Raw genomic sequence first — 19390 nt, forward strand, 5'->3', positions numbered from 1 at the left:
AGGGATTAAGATTCTTCACCAATGCTACAGACAAGATGAGTTTAAGTGGTTTACAAGAATAATTGAAACTGTCTTGTTGTAAACTGTGATTCAGTCAATCATTACAAATCATATCTTCTGCAGGTTAAATTTAATAATACTTATTTTTACATTCGGTTTGTTGCAGGCAAAATGTCAAAAGTGTCCTTTTGTATGATACTGGATCATTTGTGATGACAAATGACCGTGATATACAAGCAAATAGCTACATTGCTAAAACCTATTGAGACTGACAGGAGAACATTTTTTTTATTCCTTTGGGGGTTTGATTCCTGTTGGGATTATCTGACAACTAAAGTATGAATAAATCCCACCTATTCATTTGCAGTCCTCAAGAGATCTTTAAAGGACGTGCTGAATGGAGGTTAATTAAGGAGAAGAGTATAATATATTACAGAGATGACAAAATATGCAGCATGTTTACAGATGTCATTTATTCACTCTTTCAGGCTTTTCTCCGTGTGTTTATTTGTCTTATGGGACTGGTTGTCCTGTGCCACTCTGAGTGTCTCTTAAACCTGCATGATAAGGAAAACTATTCAAAAGGTGAGTGGGAGTGATCACAAACTATAGAGATACAATTTAACAGCAGCAGATTTTGGAGTGGAAACTTGTCCAGTGTCTGACAGAAGTTGGACACATTTCCATTTAGTACTTCTTCATCGGTCTGAGTATGTTTACACAACACCAGCCAGCTGAATCAAGACTTATCAGAATCACACCCATTCACACATCAATACACACTCACACACACACAGTTATTCACTGCAGATTCATTAGAGAGTGACCAGTTGGTCAACGGCTCCTCTCAACTGCGGTTTTATTTCCTCACATACAGGGTGTGTGGGTCGTGATGGGCAGGTGCACAGTGTTGGCTCTAACTGGGAGAGAGGCTGCTGGTCATGCACCTGCTTGAAGATTGGTGCACGCTGCTGTCAGACGTAAGATTTTCATGATTGGATTCATTATGATCAAACAAACATGTTCTGTAGGATTTATTTGAAGAGTTCTTAGGGACTGTACAAAAGTTAATGAGGAAGGGAGGGTGGCTAGAAACATTCCCCACAGCATCATTGATTGACACAATACAATATTGATGTAGAGGTGAAATTTCATAAAACTAACGCACCTTCCAAAGCTTATTTCAGCTGTCTTTGTAAAACAAGTTGTCTTCATAGATCTGTTCTGACCTGTAAAAGATTTAACAGTCATATTTTTGATCTTTAGGTGAGACTAGCCTCCTTTTAACCAAGACAAAACGTACACTACTCTCCTCTTTTCTTTTGACCCCCCATCCTAATAATTTTGTACCACGTTCACAAGGCTGTTTGATTTTTCTCTCTAATCTGAAGGTGATATTCTTTCTTTTTCTTTTCTTTTTTCAGGGATTCCTGCAAAAAGTGAGCTGCTTCTTGATAAGAAGGTCTGATTTGCCAAGGTGGTGCTGAAATCAGACAACACAAGGGAGCGCAACCCCCCTCAACATACTACAAAGTGACCTCCAAACTGCATAGATGATTAAAAACAACAACTATATTTTTTCAACAAGGTCATTGTGTGCACATAAAATGAATTACCAATAAACAAACCTGCATCAACTCTGTTTCTTCTTGCCTGCTCTTTGTTTCTTTAACACAACTTACTGTGGGTGTCATTTTAAGGATGTTATTGAATAAATCCACCACTGTGTGACAGCAGAGCTTAGAGCTCAGAGGGTCTCTGGCAACCACAGGGCTTCAACAGCCCAATAATAGCTTTGCTTCTCACTTTCTCTGACAGAAATCTTCTGGTTGTTATGATGTTGAGCTCCTTCTCCAACTCTCATCCCTGTGGATTCACACCTGATCAGAACATCATTTTCTCTGGCATCCTGGCATCACAGAGACACTCCACTCTACCAGGCCACTGTGTAAGTGCTTCATTTTTACTCAAAGTAGTGATTCTTGTTGAGGAAAATCATTCTTTTATTAGTTAATGAGTTATGAAATGTGTGCTGTCTGGTTTCTCCACTGTCAGCTTGTTGCTTAATGTCCACAGATATTCAGCTGTACTGCATTGATCTTCCATTAAAATGTTTTTGAACAATGCATCCAAACCACAGCAGTCTACAGAAGGCATTTCTCAGTCCCTGATAATGAAGTCTGAGTCAGGAGCTCAGGTTGAGGGGGAAAGCAGACGGCACGCCACTTATCAAAGGTAGCACAATGCACCTGCTAGCACCTGTAAAGCTCGCTCTCCAACATGTTTGTTGTTACTTGATTGTTTAGTTTTGCAGACTCTGCATGAAAACCAAAGCACAAAAACAGCAATTTGTAACTGTGACTACAACATCGCACAACTACAACTGTGAGGACAACAGCACCTCTCACAGCCAAAATATTATGTGGCATGTATCCTGTAAAAGCACAAATGGTCAATTTTACACTGCTGTTTTACCTTTGGACAGAGCCAGACGAGCTGCTTGCTCTTGTTTACTAGTCGTTATGCTAAGCTAAGCTAACCAGCTGCTGGCTATTGCTACATATTTAATGGAAAGACAATGAATGAAAGCATTATCTAATTTCTCATCTGACTCTTCCAAAATGCAAAACTGTTCCTTATTAATTCATTCCTAAATTAAATTGAACCCTTCCAGGTTAAACAAAGAAATGTGGTTTATTACAGAGACCAAGAGCTGCAGGTGTAGACATTTTCTGGGAGACTTAATTACTTTTAAATAATCCTTTTGATTATTCATATTCCACCCTGGGGATATTTACGTTTCACGCATGGTTTGGGTTGTTGGTCAGATTCAATATTTATTGAAGAAAACTGATGGTTTCACACTGTTGTATGTGGACTGATGTGTAGGTTTGTGAGTCGTCATGATGACATGTTCACATGCTGTTTTCTGCCAGTTTGGTAACTGCTACCAAAAGAGCAATTTTTTTCTTTTGATGTGCAACAGGGAAAACACTTCCTGTTCTCTACTGTTTGTTTTTCATTTACACTTTTGCACTTTATGCCCTCTGCACCCTTGTTGTATTTAGCAGTGTCACCATTGGGATATTATAGTGTTCTTCCTACATTCACAGTTAAACTGAACCAAATGTTTATAAGCATTTATTGTAATGTTCAGTTTTGCCAATAAGCCTTAAGTAAACTTATTTCTTTGTCCTGATTTGTTAGAGTATTATCTCAAAGGAGTTTTAAATTGAAAGCATGGCTGATGAAGCCTCTTGGATGAGAGGTGAAACGTCTTCCTCGACAAATAAGCAAGTCCAGTTGCTTTCGATTTAAAACTCCTTTGAGATACTATGACCTGGACAAATGAGAATATTCACAGGCTTAGAGTATTATGTTTTTTTTATTTTTTCCAGGTTGTTAATTATGTACTGAGTATAGAAATGATGATGATGATGATGATGAGCTTTATTGTCACTGTAACAGTACAAGTACAATTACAGAGAAATTACAATAATCACCCCGTCTACACCTAGGGCATCCAACATATAATAAGACAGACATAACAGGATGACTGTGCAGCAAAGAGGGGAGGGAGGAAAGGGGGAGAAGGAGAGGAGAGGAGAAAGAAAGAGGAGAAAGGGGGGGGGGGGGGGTTGCAAACAACTTGCTCTAGGGGAGGGGGGGAAGGGGGGAGGAGGCGATTCCAGTGCAGACAGACAGCCAGCCTCAGCCGCTGCCATTAAGGCGCTGCCATCGGACCCCGCCCGCCGCACTGGATGGGAGGAAGCGGCGAAGGCTTGGGATGGGGTTGGGGGTTGGGGGTTGGGGTGAGAAATGTTTGGAGCTGCAGTTTGTTGATACTTTATTGTCCAGTTTCTGTCTGTTGCACAGCACAAATACTGACTTTTCATTACTACATATAACTACATAAACTACATATTTTTAATAAATGTTTACATTTGTGGCTTTATTTTCAGTGCAAGTTCTCCATCTCTCAACAATAAAAGTTTTAGAAAAAGAAAACAGTTTTTGTGTTTCAGACAGACTGTTTCCTCAGCCATTCTTTCACCAATGTGTTTCTTTTTGCATTTGTTCAATAAAATGGAATATGAGTATAATTTGAAATTCAGTTTACCTGTGAGTTGGTAGAAAGAAAAGAAGCATTGGTGAAAATGTCACAATTCAGAGATGCGTGCCTTAAAGATACATTATAAACATAACTTTAAAAAAAACTGCTTTTCCCCACCTTAAACAAATATCTGAGTCACATCACTATTTAAATATGAATGAGGATATGCAGTGGTGCACATCTCTAATATAAAGGCGCTATCAGAGAGTTCTCACACACATCGACGTCCTGTTCACTGGGTCACATCGCATCTGAAGATGGTACGTATTTTACATCTCACAATTCAATTTGGGAAGTTTTGGAATAAAGAAACTTTCTTTCATGGTCTTCAATCATGGTTGAAATTTTTTAGGATAAAAAATGCAATATCATTATATATATGGATAGATTTATAAGACTTTGAAGTTGTCATTGCTGTCAAGCTTGTGCTCTATATGTTATGGCCAAAATTGAAGTAACTGCAGTGCATAGTTTAGCTCCACAATTACTTTCAAATGGCTGCAAGATTTTAGGCCCATTGCACCATTTATATTATTATTATTTACAGCAGTAGGACTGGTGGTGTTGGCAGCAGCTTTTCAAAATACAGCTCCATCCATTAAAGAATGGTTCAAAAAGACAAATCGCTTTGTGAAAAGAAAAACATCACATAATAACCTTTCACATCGGGATTAAGATTCTTCACAAATGCTACAGACAAGATGAGTTTAAGTGGTTTACAAGAATAGCTACAATGCTAAAAACCTATTGAGACTGACAGGAGAACATTTTTTTTTTTATTCCTTTGGGGGTTTGATTCCTGTTGGGATTATCTGACAACTAAAGTATGAATAAATCCCACCTATTCATTTGCAGTCCTCAAGAGATCTTTAAAGGACGTGCTGAATGGAGGTTAATTAAGGAGACGAGTATAACGTATTACAGAGATGACAAAATATGCAGCATGTTTACAGATGTCATTTATTCACTCTTTCAGGCTTTTCTCCGTGTGTTTATTTGTCTTATGGTACTGGTTGTCCTGTGCCACTCTGAGCCGCATGATAAGGAAAACCCTTCAAAAGGTGAGTGGGAGTGATCACAAACTATAGAGATACAATTTAACAGCAGCAGATTTTGGAGTGGAAACTTGTCCAGTGTCTGACAGAAGTTGGACACATTTCCATTTAGTACTTCTTCATCGGTCTGAATGTGTTTACACAACACCAGCCTGCTGAATCAAGACTTAACAGAGTCACACCCATTCACACATCAATACACACTCACACACACAATTATTCACTGCAGATTTATTAGAGGGTGACCAGTTGGTCAACGGCTCCTCTCAACTGTGGTTTTATTTCCTCACATACAGGGTGTGTGGGTCATGATGGGCAGGTGCACAGTGTTGACTCTAACTGGGAGAAAGGCTGCTGGTCATGCACCTGCTTGAAGACTGGTGTACGCTGTCATAGGATGTAAGATTTTCATGATTGGATTCATTATGATCAAACAAACATGTTCTGTAGGATTTATTTGAAGAGTTCTTATGGGCTGTACAAAAGTTAATGAGGAAGGGAGGGTGGCTAGAAACATTCCCCACAGCATCATTGATTGACACAATATAATATTGATGTATAGGTGAAATTTCATAAAACTAACGCACCTTCCAAAGCTTATTTCAGCTCTCTTTGTAAAACAAGTTGTCTTCATAGATCTGCTCTGACCTTATGTAGTTATACAGGAAAAACTAAGCTACTGAAAATGAGGAATAATATTAAATCTGTAAAAGATTTAACAGTCATATTTTTGATCTTTAGGTAAGACTAGCCTCCTTTTAACCAAGACAAAACATACACTACTCTCCTCTTTTGTTAGTAGGTAATTGGTTAGGTAATATTCTTTCTTTCTTTTTTCAGGGATTCCTGCAAAAAGTGAGCTGCTTCTTGATAAGAAGGTCTGATTTGCCAAGGTGGTGGTGAAATCAGACAACACAAGGGAGCGCAACCCCCCTCAACATACTACAAAGTGACCTCCAAACTGCATAGATGATAAAAAAAACAAAAAAAAAAACAACTATATTTTTTCAACAAGGTCATTGTGTGCACATAAAATGAATTACCAATAAACAAACCTGCATCAACTCTGTCTCTTCTTGCCTGCTCTTTGTTTCTTTAACACAACTTACTGTGGGTGTCATTTTTAGGATGTTATTGAATAAATCCACCACTGTGTGACAGCAGAGCTTAGAGCTCAGAGGGTCTCTGGCAACCACAGGGCTTCAACAGCCCAATAATAGCTTTGTTCTCACTGTCTCTGACAGAAATCTTCTGGTTGTTATGATGTTGAGCTCCTTCTCCAACTCTCAGATTCACACCTGATCAGAACATCATTTTCTCTGGCATCCTGGCATCACAGTGACAATATTATCTAAAATCCACTTTGAACACAAGTTGAGTAAAGTTAAATTCATTATGGTGATGGTCAACTTTTAAGTAAAAATTTGAAGGCAGGACAGTTTTCACCTTGGGCCATCAACTCAATAAATCTGCCCCGGTTCTTGTGATAGCAGCAGACGCAGATGGTTCCAAATGTCTGATTGATTGACAACAGCAAGGAGAAAGGGGGCGGGACAGACCCAGGTGGACCAAAGTTGACTGGCTGTGAGGTAAGGATATGTGTAAATTGGGCCTGTCCAACCCTGTCTGACATAGTAACCACACAACACTGTGGGCCAGTCAATCAAGGCACATTACAATCAATTTTCATCTGCAGCATTTCTTGTGTCCATTTAGATACTTACCGGCCCAATTGTCCAGCAGCCCACCAGAAAAACTCCTGCTACTCCCATTGGCCAATCTGCCCTTGCTACAAAGACAATAGGCTACTTGTTGTAGTTTTGGGTTTTGATGTTTTTTTCACCAGAGTTGTCCTTTAATGATTCCTTTCAATTGGAGACACTCTACAAACCTGGAATCTGATTCACACCATTTTGTGGGTGAGCCCGGAGGCTCACGAGCACTACTCCATCACCATGTTCATTGCCTTCTACATCACCATTAGCCTCTTCCTCTACAACCACACCTTAGCCTACACACATAATAACTTGTCAGTTTTACACTGCTGTTTTTGACCATGTTAAACAAACTTCACCTTTGGACAGAGCCAGACGAGCTGTTTCCTCCTGTTTCCAGTCTTTATGCTAAGCTAAGCTAACCAGCTGCTGGCTGTTGCTACATATTTAATGGACAGATACTGAATGAAAACATGATCTAATTTCTCATCTGACTCTTCCCAAATGCAAAACTGTTCCTTTTTCATTCATTTCTAAATTAAAATTCACACTGCCATGTTAAACAAAGAAATGTGGTTTATTACAGAGACCAAGAGCTGCAGGTGTGGACATTTTCTGGGAGACTTAATTACTTTTGAATAATCCTTTTGATTATTCATATTCCACCCTGGGGAATGTTTAAATTTCACTCATGGTTTGGGTTATTGGTCAGATTCAATATTTATTGAAGAAAACTGATGAGGTTTCACACTGTTGTATGTGGACTGATAGTGTAGGTTTGTGAGTCGTCATGATGACATGTTCACATGCTGTTTTCTGCCAGTTTGGTAACTGTGACCAAAAGAGCAATTTTTTTTTAATGTGCAACAGGGAAAACACTTCCTGTTCTCTCCTGTTTGTTTTTCATTTGCACTTTTGCACTTTATGCCCTCTGCACCCTTGTTGTATTTAGCAGTGTCACCATTGGGATATTATAGTGTTCTTCCTACATTCACAGTTAAACTGAACCAAATATTTATAAGCATTTATTGTCATGTTCAGTTTTGCCAGTGAACATTTAGTAAAGTTATTTCTTTGTCCTAATTTGTTAGAGTGTTATGGTTTTTTATTTTTTCCAGATTGTTATTTATGTACTGAGTATAGAAATGTTTGGAGCTGCAGTTTGTTGATACTTTATTGTCCAGTTTCTGTCTGTTGCACAGCACAAAGACTGACTTTTCATGACCACAGCTGTTGACAAACACTTGGAGAACAAAGGTTTGAAAGTATATATTGTTTATTATCTTATGATTGATCCAAACTACATATTTTTAATAAGTGTTGACAATTTGTGGCTTTATTTTCAGTGCAAGTTCTCCATCTCTCAACAATAAAAGTTTTAGAAAAAGAAAACAGTTTTTGTGTTTCAGACTGACTGTTTCCTCAGCCATTTTTTTTCCACCAATGTGTTTCTTTTTGCATTTGTTCAATAAAATGGAATATGGATATAATTTGAAATCCAGTTTACCTGTGAGTTGGTAGAAAGAAAAGAAGCATTGGTGAAAATGTCATGATTCAGAGATGTGTGATACATTGTTAACATAACCTAAAAAAAGTGGTTTTCCCCTCCTTAAACAAATATCTAAGTCACATCACAATCTAAATACGAATAAGGATATATAAAGCCACTATCAGAGAGTTCTCGCACACATCGACGTCCTGTTCACTGGGTCACATCGCATCTGAAGATGGTACGTATTTTACACCTCACAATTCAATTTGGGAAGTTTTGGAATAAAGAAACTTTCTTCCATGGTCTTAAATCATGTTTGAATTTTTTTAGGATAAAAAAAATGCAATATCATTATATATATGGATAGATTTATAAGACTTTGAAGTTGTCATTGCTGTCAAGATTGTGCTCTATATGTTATGGCCAAAATTGAAGTAACTGCAGGCCCATTGCACCATTTATATTATTATTATTTACAGCAGTAGGACTGGTGGTGTTGGCAGCAGCTTTTCAAAATACAGCTCCATCCATTAAAGAATGGTTGAAAAAGACAAATCGCTTTGTGAAAACAAAAACATCACATAATAACCTGTCACATAGGGATTAAGATTCTTCACCAATGCTACAGACAAGATGAGTTTAAGTGGTTTACAAGAATAATTGAAACTGTCTTGTTGTAAACTGTGATTCAGTCAATCATTACAAATCATATCTTCTGCAGGTTAAATTTAATAATACTTATTTTTACATTCGGTATGTTGCAGACAAAATCTCAAAAGTGTCCTTTTGTATGATACTGGATCATTTGTGATGACAAATGACCGTGATATACAAGCAAATAGCTACATTGCTAAAACCTATTGAGACTGACAGGAGAACATTTTTTTTTATTCCTTTGGGGGTTTGATTCCTGTTGGGATTATCTGACAACTAAAGTATGAATAAATCCCACCTATTCATTTGCAGTCCTCAAGAGATCTTTAAAGGACGTGCTGAATGGAGGTTAATTAAGGAGAAGAGTATAACATATGACAGAGATGACAAAATATGCAGCATGTTTACAGATGTCATTTATTCACTCTTTCAGGCTTTTCTCCGTGTGTTTATTTGTCTTATGGGACTGGTTGTCCTGTGCCACTCTGAGTGTCTCTTAAACCTGCATGATAAGGAAAACTATTCAAAAGGTGAGTGGGAGTGATCACAAACTGTAGAGATACAATTTAACAGCAGCAGATTTTGGAGTGGAAACTTGTCCAGTGTCTGACAGAAGTTGGACACATTTCCATTTAGTACTTCTTCATCGGTCTGAGTGTGTTTACGCAACACCAGCCTGCTGAATCAAGACTTATCAGAGTCACACCCATTCACACATCAACACACACTCACACACACACAGTTATTCACTGCAGATTCATTAGAGGGTGACCAGTTGGTCAACAGCTCCTCTCAACTGTGGTTTTATTTCCTCACATACAGGGTGTGTGGGTCGTGATGGGCAGGTGCATAGTGTTGGCTCTAACTGGGAGAGAGGCTGCTGGTCATGCACCTGCTTGAAGATTGGTGCACGCTGCTGTCAGACGTAAGATTTTCATGATTGGATTCATTATGATCAAACAAACATGTTCTGTAGGATTTATTTGAAGAGTTCTTAGGGACTGTACAAAAGTTAATGAGGAAGGGAGGGTGGCTAGAAACATTCCCCACAGCATCATTGATTGACACAATACAATATTGATGTATAGGTGAAATTTCATAAAACTAACGCACCTTCCAAAGCTTATTTCAGCTGTCTTTGTAAAACAAGTTGTCCTCATAGATCTGTTCTGACCTCATAGATCTGTTCTGAAGATTTAACAGTCATATTTTTTATCTTTAGGTGAGACTAGCCTCCTTTTAACCAAGACAAAACGTACACTACTCTCCTCTTTTCTTTTGACCCCCCCATCCTAATAATTTTGTACCACATTCACAAGGCTGTTTGATTTTCTCTCTAATCTGAAGGTGATATTCTTTCTTTTTCTTTTCTTTTTTCAGGGATTCCTGCAAAAAGTGAGCTGCTTCTTGATAAGAAGGTCTGATTTGCCAAGGTGGTGCTGAAATCAGACAACACAAGGGAGCGCAACCCCCCTCAACATACTACAAAGTGACCTCCAAACTGCATAGATGATAAAAAAAACAAAAAAAAAAACAACTACATTTTTTCAACAAGGTCATTGTGTGCACATAAAATGAATTACCAATAAACAAACCTGCATCAACTCTGTTTCTTCTTGCCTGCTCTTTGTTTCTTTAACACAACTTACTGTGGGTGTCATTTTTAGGATGTTATTGAATAAATCCACCACTGTGTGACAGCAGAGCTTAGAGCTCAGAGGGTCTCTGGCAACCACAGGGCTTCAACAGCCCAATAATAGTTTTGCTTCTCACTTTCTCTGACAGAAATCTTCTGGTTGTTATGATGTTGAGCTCCTTCTCCAACTCTCATCTCTGTGGATTCACACCTGATCAGAACATCATTTTCTCTGGCATCCTGGCATCACAGAGACACTCCACTCTACCAGGCCACTGTGTAAGTGCTTCATTTTTACTCAGAGTAGTGATTCTTGTTGAGGAAAATCATTCTTTTATTAGTTAATGAGTTATGAAATGTGTGCTGTCTGGTTTCTCCACTGTCAGCTTGTTGCTTAATGTCCACAGATATTCAGCTGTACTGCATTGATCTTCTATTAAAATGTTTTTGAACGATGCATCCAAACCACAGCAGTCTACAGAAGACATTTCTCAATCCCTGATAATGAGGTCTGAGTCAGGAGCTCAGGTTGAGGGGGAAAGCAGACGGCACGCCACTTATCAAAGGTAACACAATGCACCTGCTAGCACCTGTAAAGCTCGCTCTCCAACATGTTTGTTGTTACTTGTTTAGTTTTGCAGACTCTGCATGAAAACCAAAGCACAAAAACAGCAATTTGTAACTGTGACTACAACATCGCACAACTACAACTGTGAGGACAACAGCACCTCTCACAGCCAAAATATTATGTGGCATGTATCCTGTAAAAGCACAAATGGTCAATTTTACACTGCTGTTTTTGTGAATATTGAACAAACTTTACCTTTGGACAGAGCCAGACGAGCTGTTTGCTCTTGTTTACTAGTCGTTATGCTAAGCTAAGCTAACCAGCTGCTGGCTATTGCTACATATTTAATGGAAAGACAATGAATGAAAGCATTATCTAATTTCTCATCTGACTCTTCCAAAATGCAAAACTGTTCCTTATTAATTCATTCCTAAATTAAATTGAACCCTTCCAGGTTAAACAAGGAAATGTGGTTTATTACAGAGACCAAGAGCTGCAGGTGTGGACATTTTCTGGGAGACTTAATTACTTTTAAATAATCCTTTTGATTATTCATATTCCACCCTGGGGATATTTACGTTTCACTCATGGTTTGGGTTGTTGGTCAGATTCAATATTTATTGAAGAAAACTGATGGTTTCACACTGTTGTATGTGGACTGATGTGTAGGTTTGTGAGTCGTCATGATGACATGTTCACATGCTGTTTTCTGCCAGTTTGGTAACTGTGACCAAAAGAGCATTTTTTTCTTTTGATGTGCAACAGGGAAAACACTTCCTGTTCTCTACTGTTTGTTTTTCATTTACACTTTTGCACTTTATGCCCTCTGCACCCTTGTTGTATTTAGCAGTGTCACCATTGGGATATTATAGTGTTCTTCCTACATTCACAGTTAAACTGAACCAAATGTTTATAAGCATTTATTGTAATGTTCAGTTTTGGGGGGTGTGCCTTAAAGATACATTATTAACATAACTTTAAAAAAACCTGCTTTTCTCCACCTTAAACAAATATCTGAGTCAGATCACTATTTAAATATGAGTGAGGATATGCAGTGGTGCACATCTCTAATATAAAGGCGCTATCAGAGAGTTCTCACACACATCGACGTCCTGTTCACTGGGTCACATCGCATCTGAAGATGGTACGTATTTTACACCTCACAATTCAATTTGGGAAGTTTTGGAATAAAGAAACTTTCTTTCATGGTCTTAAATCATGGTTTAATTTTTTTAGGATAAAAAATGCAATATCATTATATATATGGATAGATTTATAAGACTTTGAAGTTGTCATTGCTGTCAAGCTTGTGCTCTATATGTTATGGCCAAAATTGAAGTAACTGCAGTGCATAGTTTAGCTCCACAATTACTTTCAAATGGCTGCAAGATTTTAGGCCCATTGCACCATTTATATTATTATTATTTACAGCAGTAGTACTGGTGGTGTTGGCAGCAGCTTTTCAAAATACAGCTCCATCCATTTAAGAATGGTTGAAAAAGACAAATCGCTTGGTGAAAACAAAAACATCACATAATAACCTGTCACATAGGGATTAAGATTCTTCACCAATGCTACAGACAAGATGAGTTTAAGTGGTTTACAAGAATAGCTACAATGCTAAAACCTATTGAGACTGACAGGAGAACATTTTTTTTTATTCCTTTGGGGGTTTGATTCCTGTTGGGATTATCTGACAACTAAAGTATGAATAAATCCCACCTATTCATTTGCAGTCCTCAAGAGATCTTTAAAGGACGTGCTGAATGGAGGTTAATTAAGGAGAAGAGTATAACATATTACAGAGATGACAAAATATGCAGCATGTTTACAGATGTCATTTATTCACTCTTTCAGGCTTTTCTCCGTGTGTTTATTTGTCTTATGGTACTGGTTGTCCTGTGCCACTCTGAGCCGCATGATAAGGAAAACCATTTAAAAGGTGAGTGGGAGTGATCACAAACTGTAGAGATACAATTTAACAGCAGCAGATTTTGGAGTGGAAACTTGTCCAGTGTCTGGCAGAAGTTGGACACATTTCCATTTAGTACTTCTTCATCGGTCTGAGTGTGTTTATGCAACACCAGCCTGCTGAATCAAGACTTATCAGAATCACACCCATTCACACATCAATACACACTCACACACACAATTATTCACTGCAGAGTTATTAGAGGGTGACCAGTTGGTCAACGGCTCCTCTCAACTGTGGTTTTATTTCCTCACATACAGAGTGTGTGGGTCGTGATGGGCAGGTGCACAGTGTTGGCTCTAACTGGGAGAAAGGCTGCTGGTCATGCACCTGCTTGAAGACTGGTGTACGCTGTCATAGGATGTAAGATTTTCATGATTGGATTCATTATGATCAAACAAACATGTTCTGTAGGATTTATCTGAAGAGTTCTTAGGGGCTGTACAAAAGTTAATGAGGAAGGGAGGGTGGCTAGAAACATTCTCCATTGATTGACACAATACAATATTGATGTATAGGTGAAATTTCATAAAACTAACGCACCTTCCAAAGCTTATTTCAGCTGTCTTTGTGAAACAAGTTGTCTTCATAGATCTGTTCTGAAGATTTAACAGTCATATTTTTGATCTTTAGGTGAGACTAGCCTCCTTTTAACCAAGACAAAACGTACACTACTCTCCTCTTTTCTTTTGACCCCCCCATTCTAATAATTTTGTACCACTTTGACAAGGCTGTTTGATTTTTCTCTCTAATCTGAAGGTGATATTCTTTCTTTTTCTTTTCTTTTTTCAGGGATTCCTGCAAAAAGTGAGCTGCTTCTTGATAAGAAGGTCTGATTTGCCAAGGTGGTGCTGAAATCAGACAACACAAGGGAGCGCAACCCCCTCAACATACTACAAAGTGACCTCCAAACTGCATAGATGATAAAAAAAAAAAAAAAAAAACAACAACTATATTTTTTCAACAAGGTCATTGTGTGCACATAAAATGAATTACCAATAAACAAACCTGCATCAACTCTGTTTCTTCTTGCCTGCTCTTTGTTTCTTTAACACAACTTACTGTGGGTGTCATTTTTAGGATGTTATTGAATAAATCCACCACTGTGTGACAGCAGAGCTTAGAGCTCAGAGGGTCTCTGGCAACCACAGGGCTTCAACAGCCCAATAATAGCTTTGTTCTCACTGTCTCTGACAGAAATCTTCTGGTTGTTATGATGTTGAGCTCCTTCTCCAACTCTCAGATTCACACCTGATCAGAACATCATTTTCTCTGGCATCCTGGCATCACAGTGACAATATTATCTAATATCCACTTTGAACACAAGTTGAGTAAAGTTAAATTCATTATGGTGATGGTCAACTTTTAAGTAAAAATTTGAAGGCAGGACAGTTTTCACCTTGGGCCACCAACTCATTAAATCTGCCCCGGTTCTTGTGATAGCAGCAGACGCAGATGGTTCCAAATGTCTGATTGATTGACAACAGCAAGGAGAAAGGGGGCGGGACAGACCCAGGTGGACCAAAGTTGACTGGCTGTGAGGTAAGGATATGTGAAACTATTAGGTAGATCATAACTATTAAATCGGGCCTGTCCGGGGCGATCCGGTAGTCGAGTGGTTAGGGCCATGGTGAGCGCAAGATGCTCTTAGCAGGCAGTCACTGGTCCGACTCCTGACTGGTCCAACTCTTTCCTGCATGTCATTCCCCTTTCCTGTCAGTCTCCACTTATCTATAATAAAGACATAAAAAGCCCAAAAAAATAATAAAAAAAGAAAAATTGGGCCTGTCCAACCCTGTCTGACATAGTAACCACACAACACTGTGGGCCAGTCAATCAAGGCACATTACAATCAATTTTCATCTGCAGCATTTCTTGTGTCCATTTAGATACTTACCGGCCCAATTATCCAGCAGCCCACCAGAAAAACTCCTGCTACTCCCATTGGCCAATCTGCCCTTGCTACAAAGACAATAGGCTACTTGTTGTAGTTTTGGGTTTTGATGTTTTTTTCACCAGAGTTGTCCTTTAATGATTCCTTTCAATTGGAGACACTCTACAAACCTGGAATCTGATTCACACCATTTTGTGGGTGAGCCCGGAGGCTCACGAGCACTACTCCATCACCATGTTCATTGCCTTCTACATCACCATTAGCCTCTTCCTCTACAACCACACCTTAGCCTACACACATAATAACTTGTCAGTTTTACACTGCTGTTTTTGACCATGTTAAACAAACTTCACCTTTGGACAGAGCCAGACGAGCTGTTTCCTCCTGTTTCCAGTCTTTATGCTAAGCTAAGCTAACCAGCTGCTGGCTGTTGCTACATATTTAATGGACAGATACTGAATGAAAGCATTATCTAATTTCTCATCTGACTCTTCCCAAATGCAAAACTGTTCCTTTTTCATTCATTTCTAAATTAAAATTCACACTGCCATGTTAAACAAAGAAATGTGGTTTATTACAGAGACCAAGAGCTGCAGGTGTGGACATTTTCTGGGAGACTTAATTACTTTTGAATAATCCTTTTGATTATTCATATTCCACCCTGGGGAATGTTTAAATTTCACTCATGGTTTGGGTTATTGGTCAGATTCAATATTTATTGAAGAAAACTGATGAGGTTTCACACTGTTGTATGTGGACTGATAGTGTAGGTTTGTGAGTCGTCATGATGACATGTTCACATGCTGTTTTCTGCCAGTTTGGTAACTGTGACCAAAAGAGCAATTTTTTTTTAATGTGCAACAGGGAAAACACTTCCTGTTCTCTACTGTTTGTTTTTCATTTACACTTTTGCACTTTATGCCCTCTGCACCCTTGTTGTATTTAGCAGTGTCACCATTGGGATATTATAGTGTTCTTCCTACATTCACAGTTAAACTGAACCAAATATTTATAAGCATTTATTGTCATGTTCAGTTTTGCCAGTGAACATTTAGTAAAGTTATTTCTTTGTCCTAATTTGTTAGAGTGTTATGGTTTTTAATTTTTTCCAGATTGTTATTTATGTACTGAGTATAGAAATGTTTGGAGCTGCAGTTTGTTGATACTTTATTGTCCAGTTTCTGTCTGTTGCACAGCACAAAGACTGACTTTTCATGACCACAGCTGTTGACAAACACTTGGAGAACAAAGGTTTGAAAGTATATATTGTTTATTATCTTATGATTGATCCAAACTACATATTTTTAATAAGTGTTGACAATTTGTGGCTTTATTTTCAGTGCAAGTTCTCCATCTCTCAACAATAAAAGTTTTAGAAAAAGAAAACAGTTTTTGTGTTTCAGACTGACTGTTTCCTCAGCCATTTTTTTCCACCAATGTGTTTCTTTTTGCATTTGTTCAATAAAATGGAATATGGATATAATTTGAAATCCAGTTTACCTGTGAGTTGGTAGAAAGAAAAGAAGCATTGGTGAAAATGTCATGATTCAGAGATGTGTGATACATTGTTAACATAACCTAAAAAAAGTGGTTTTCCCCTCCTTAAACAAATATCTAAGTCACATCACAATCTAAATACGAATAAGGATATATAAAGCCACTATCAGAGAGTTCTCGCACATATCGACGTCCTGTTCACTGGGTCACATCGCATCTGAAGATGGTACGTATTTTACACCTCACAATTCAATTTGGGAAGTTTTGGAATAAAGAAACTTTCTTCCATGGTCTTAAATCATGTTTGAATTTTTTTAGGATAAAAAAAATGCAATATTATTATATATATATGGATAGATTTATAAGACTTTGAAGTTGTCATTGCTGTCAAGATTGTGCTCTATATGTTATGGCCAAAATTGAAGTAACTGCAGGCCCATTGCACCATTTATATTATTATTATTTACAGCAGTAGGACTGGTGGTGTTGGCAGCAGCTTTTCAAAATACAGCTCCATCCATTAAAGAATGGTTGAAAAAGACAAATCGCTTTGTGAAAACAAAAACATCACATAATAACCTTTCACATAGGGATTAAGATTCTTCACCAATGCTACAGACAAGATGAGTTTAAGTGGTTTACAAGAATAATTGAAACTGTCTTGTTGTAAACTGTGATTCAGTCAATCATTACAAATCATATCTTCTGCAGGTTAAATTTAATAATACTTATTTTTACATTCGGTATGTTGCAGACAAAATGTCAAAAGTGTCCTTTTGTATGATACTGGATCATTTGTGATGACAAATGACCGTGACATACAAGCAAATAGCTACATTGCTAAAACCTATTGAGACTGACAGGAGAACATTTTTTTTTATTCCTTTGGGGGTTTGATTCCTGTTGGGATTATCTGACAACTAAAGTATGAATAAATCCCACCTATTCATTTGCAGTCCTCAAGAGATCTTTAAAGGACGTGCTGAATGGAGGTTAATTAAGGAGAAGAGTATAACATATGACAGAGATGACAAAATATGCAGCATGTTTACAGATGTCATTTATTCACTCTTTCAGGCTTTTCTCCGTGTGTTTATTTGTCTTATGGGACTGGTTGTCCTGTGCCACTCGGAGTGTCTCTTAAACCTGCATGATAAGGAAAACTATTCAAAAGGTGAGTGGGAGTGATCACAAACTGTAGAGATACAATTTAACAGCAGCAGATTTTGGAGTGGAAACTTGTCCAGTGTCTGACAGAAGTTGGACACATTTCCATTTAGTACTTCTTCATCGGTCTGAGTGTGTTTACGCAACACCAGCCTGCTGAATCAAGACTTATCAGAGTCACACCCATTCACACATCAACACACACTCACACACACACAGTTATTCACTGCAGATTCATTAGAGGGTGACCAGTTGGTCAACAGCTCCTCTCAACTGTGGTTTTATTTCCTCACATACAGGGTGTGTGGGTCGTGATGGGCAGGTGCACAGTGTTGGCTCTAACTGGGAGAGAGGCTGCTGGTCATGCACCTGCTTGAAGATTGGTGCACGCTGCTGTCAGACGTAAGATTTTCATGATTGGATTCATTATGATCAAACAAACATGTTCTGTAGGATTTATTTGAAGAGTTCTTAGGGGCTGTACAAAAATGAATGAGGAAGGGAGGGTGGCTAGAAACATTCCCCACAGCATCATTGATTGACACAATACAATATTGATGTATAGGTGAAATTTCATAAAACTAACGCACCTTCCAAAGCTTATTTCAGCTGTCTTTGTAAAACAAGTTGTCCTCATAGATCTGTTCTGACCTCATAGATCTGTTCTGAAGATTTAACAGTCATATTTTTTATCTTTAGGTGAGACTAGCCTCCTTTTAACCAAGACAAAACATACACTACTCTCCTCTTTTCTTTTGACCCCCCCATCCTAATAATTTTGTACCACGTTCACAAGGCTGTTTGATTTTTCTCTCTAATCTGAAGGTGATATTCTTTCTTTTTCTTTTCTTTTTTCAGGGATTCTTGCAAAAAGTGAGCTGCTTCTTGATAAGAAGGTCTGATTTGCCAAGGTGGTGCTGAAATCAGACAACACAAGGGAGCGCAACCCCCCTCAACATACTACAAAGTGACCTCCAAACTGCATAGATGATAAAAAAAACAAAAAAAAAAACAACTACATTTTTTCAACAAGGTCATTGTGTGCACATAAAATGAATTACCAATAAACAAACCTGCATCAACTCTGTTTCTTCTTGCCTGCTCTTTGTTTCTTTAACACAACTTACTGTGGGTGTCATTTTTAGGATGTTATTGAATAAATCCACCACTGTGTGACAGCAGAGCTTAGAGCTCAGAGGGTCTCTGGCAACCACAGGGCTTCAACAGCCCAATAATAGTTTTGCTTCTCACTTTCTCTGACAGAAATCTTCTGGTTGTTATGATGTTGAGCTCCTTCTCCAACTCTCATCTCTGTGGATTCACACCTGATCAGAACATCATTTTCTCTGGCATCCTGGCATCACAGAGACACTCCACTCTACCAGGCCACTGTGTAAGTGCTTCATTTTTACTCAGAGTAGTGATTCTTGTTGAGGAAAATCATTCTTTTATTAGTTAATGAGTTATGAAATGTGTGCTGTCTGGTTTCTCCACTGTCAGCTTGTTGCTTAATGTCCACAGATATTCAGCTGTACTGCTGTATCTTCCATTAAAATGTTTTTGAACGATGCATCCAAACCACAGCAGTCTACAGAAGACATTTCTCAATCCCTGATAATGAGGTCT

General features: G+C 38.3%; 3 long non-coding RNA genes across 3 annotated transcripts; all 3 read left to right on the forward strand.

The window, feature by feature from the left end:
* The first annotated feature begins 4308 nt into the window (after window positions 1–4308).
* Window positions 4309–6233, forward strand: LOC139622445 (uncharacterized). Its single transcript, XR_011691266.1, has 4 exons — window positions 4309–4374; window positions 5091–5175; window positions 5466–5568; window positions 6010–6233. It is a non-coding gene; the product is annotated as an uncharacterized lncRNA (long non-coding RNA).
* A 6066-nt stretch (window positions 6234–12299) lies between these two features.
* Window positions 12300–18189, forward strand: LOC139623003 (uncharacterized). Its single transcript, XR_011691405.1, has 3 exons — window positions 12300–12378; window positions 17675–17771; window positions 18064–18189. It is a non-coding gene; the product is annotated as an uncharacterized lncRNA (long non-coding RNA).
* On the forward strand, window positions 13462–14223 carry LOC139622446 (uncharacterized). Its single transcript, XR_011691267.1, has 2 exons — window positions 13462–13569; window positions 13999–14223. It is a non-coding gene; the product is annotated as an uncharacterized lncRNA (long non-coding RNA).
* Window positions 18190–19390: the final 1201 nt, after the last annotated feature.

The sequence above is a fragment of the Trachinotus anak genome, unplaced genomic scaffold (assembly GCF_046630095.1).
Source record: "Trachinotus anak isolate AG129_WGS33_773 ecotype Australia unplaced genomic scaffold, CSIRO_AGI_Tana_v1 ptg000007l, whole genome shotgun sequence".
NCBI classification, from domain to species: domain Eukaryota; kingdom Metazoa; phylum Chordata; class Actinopteri; order Carangiformes; family Carangidae; genus Trachinotus; species Trachinotus anak.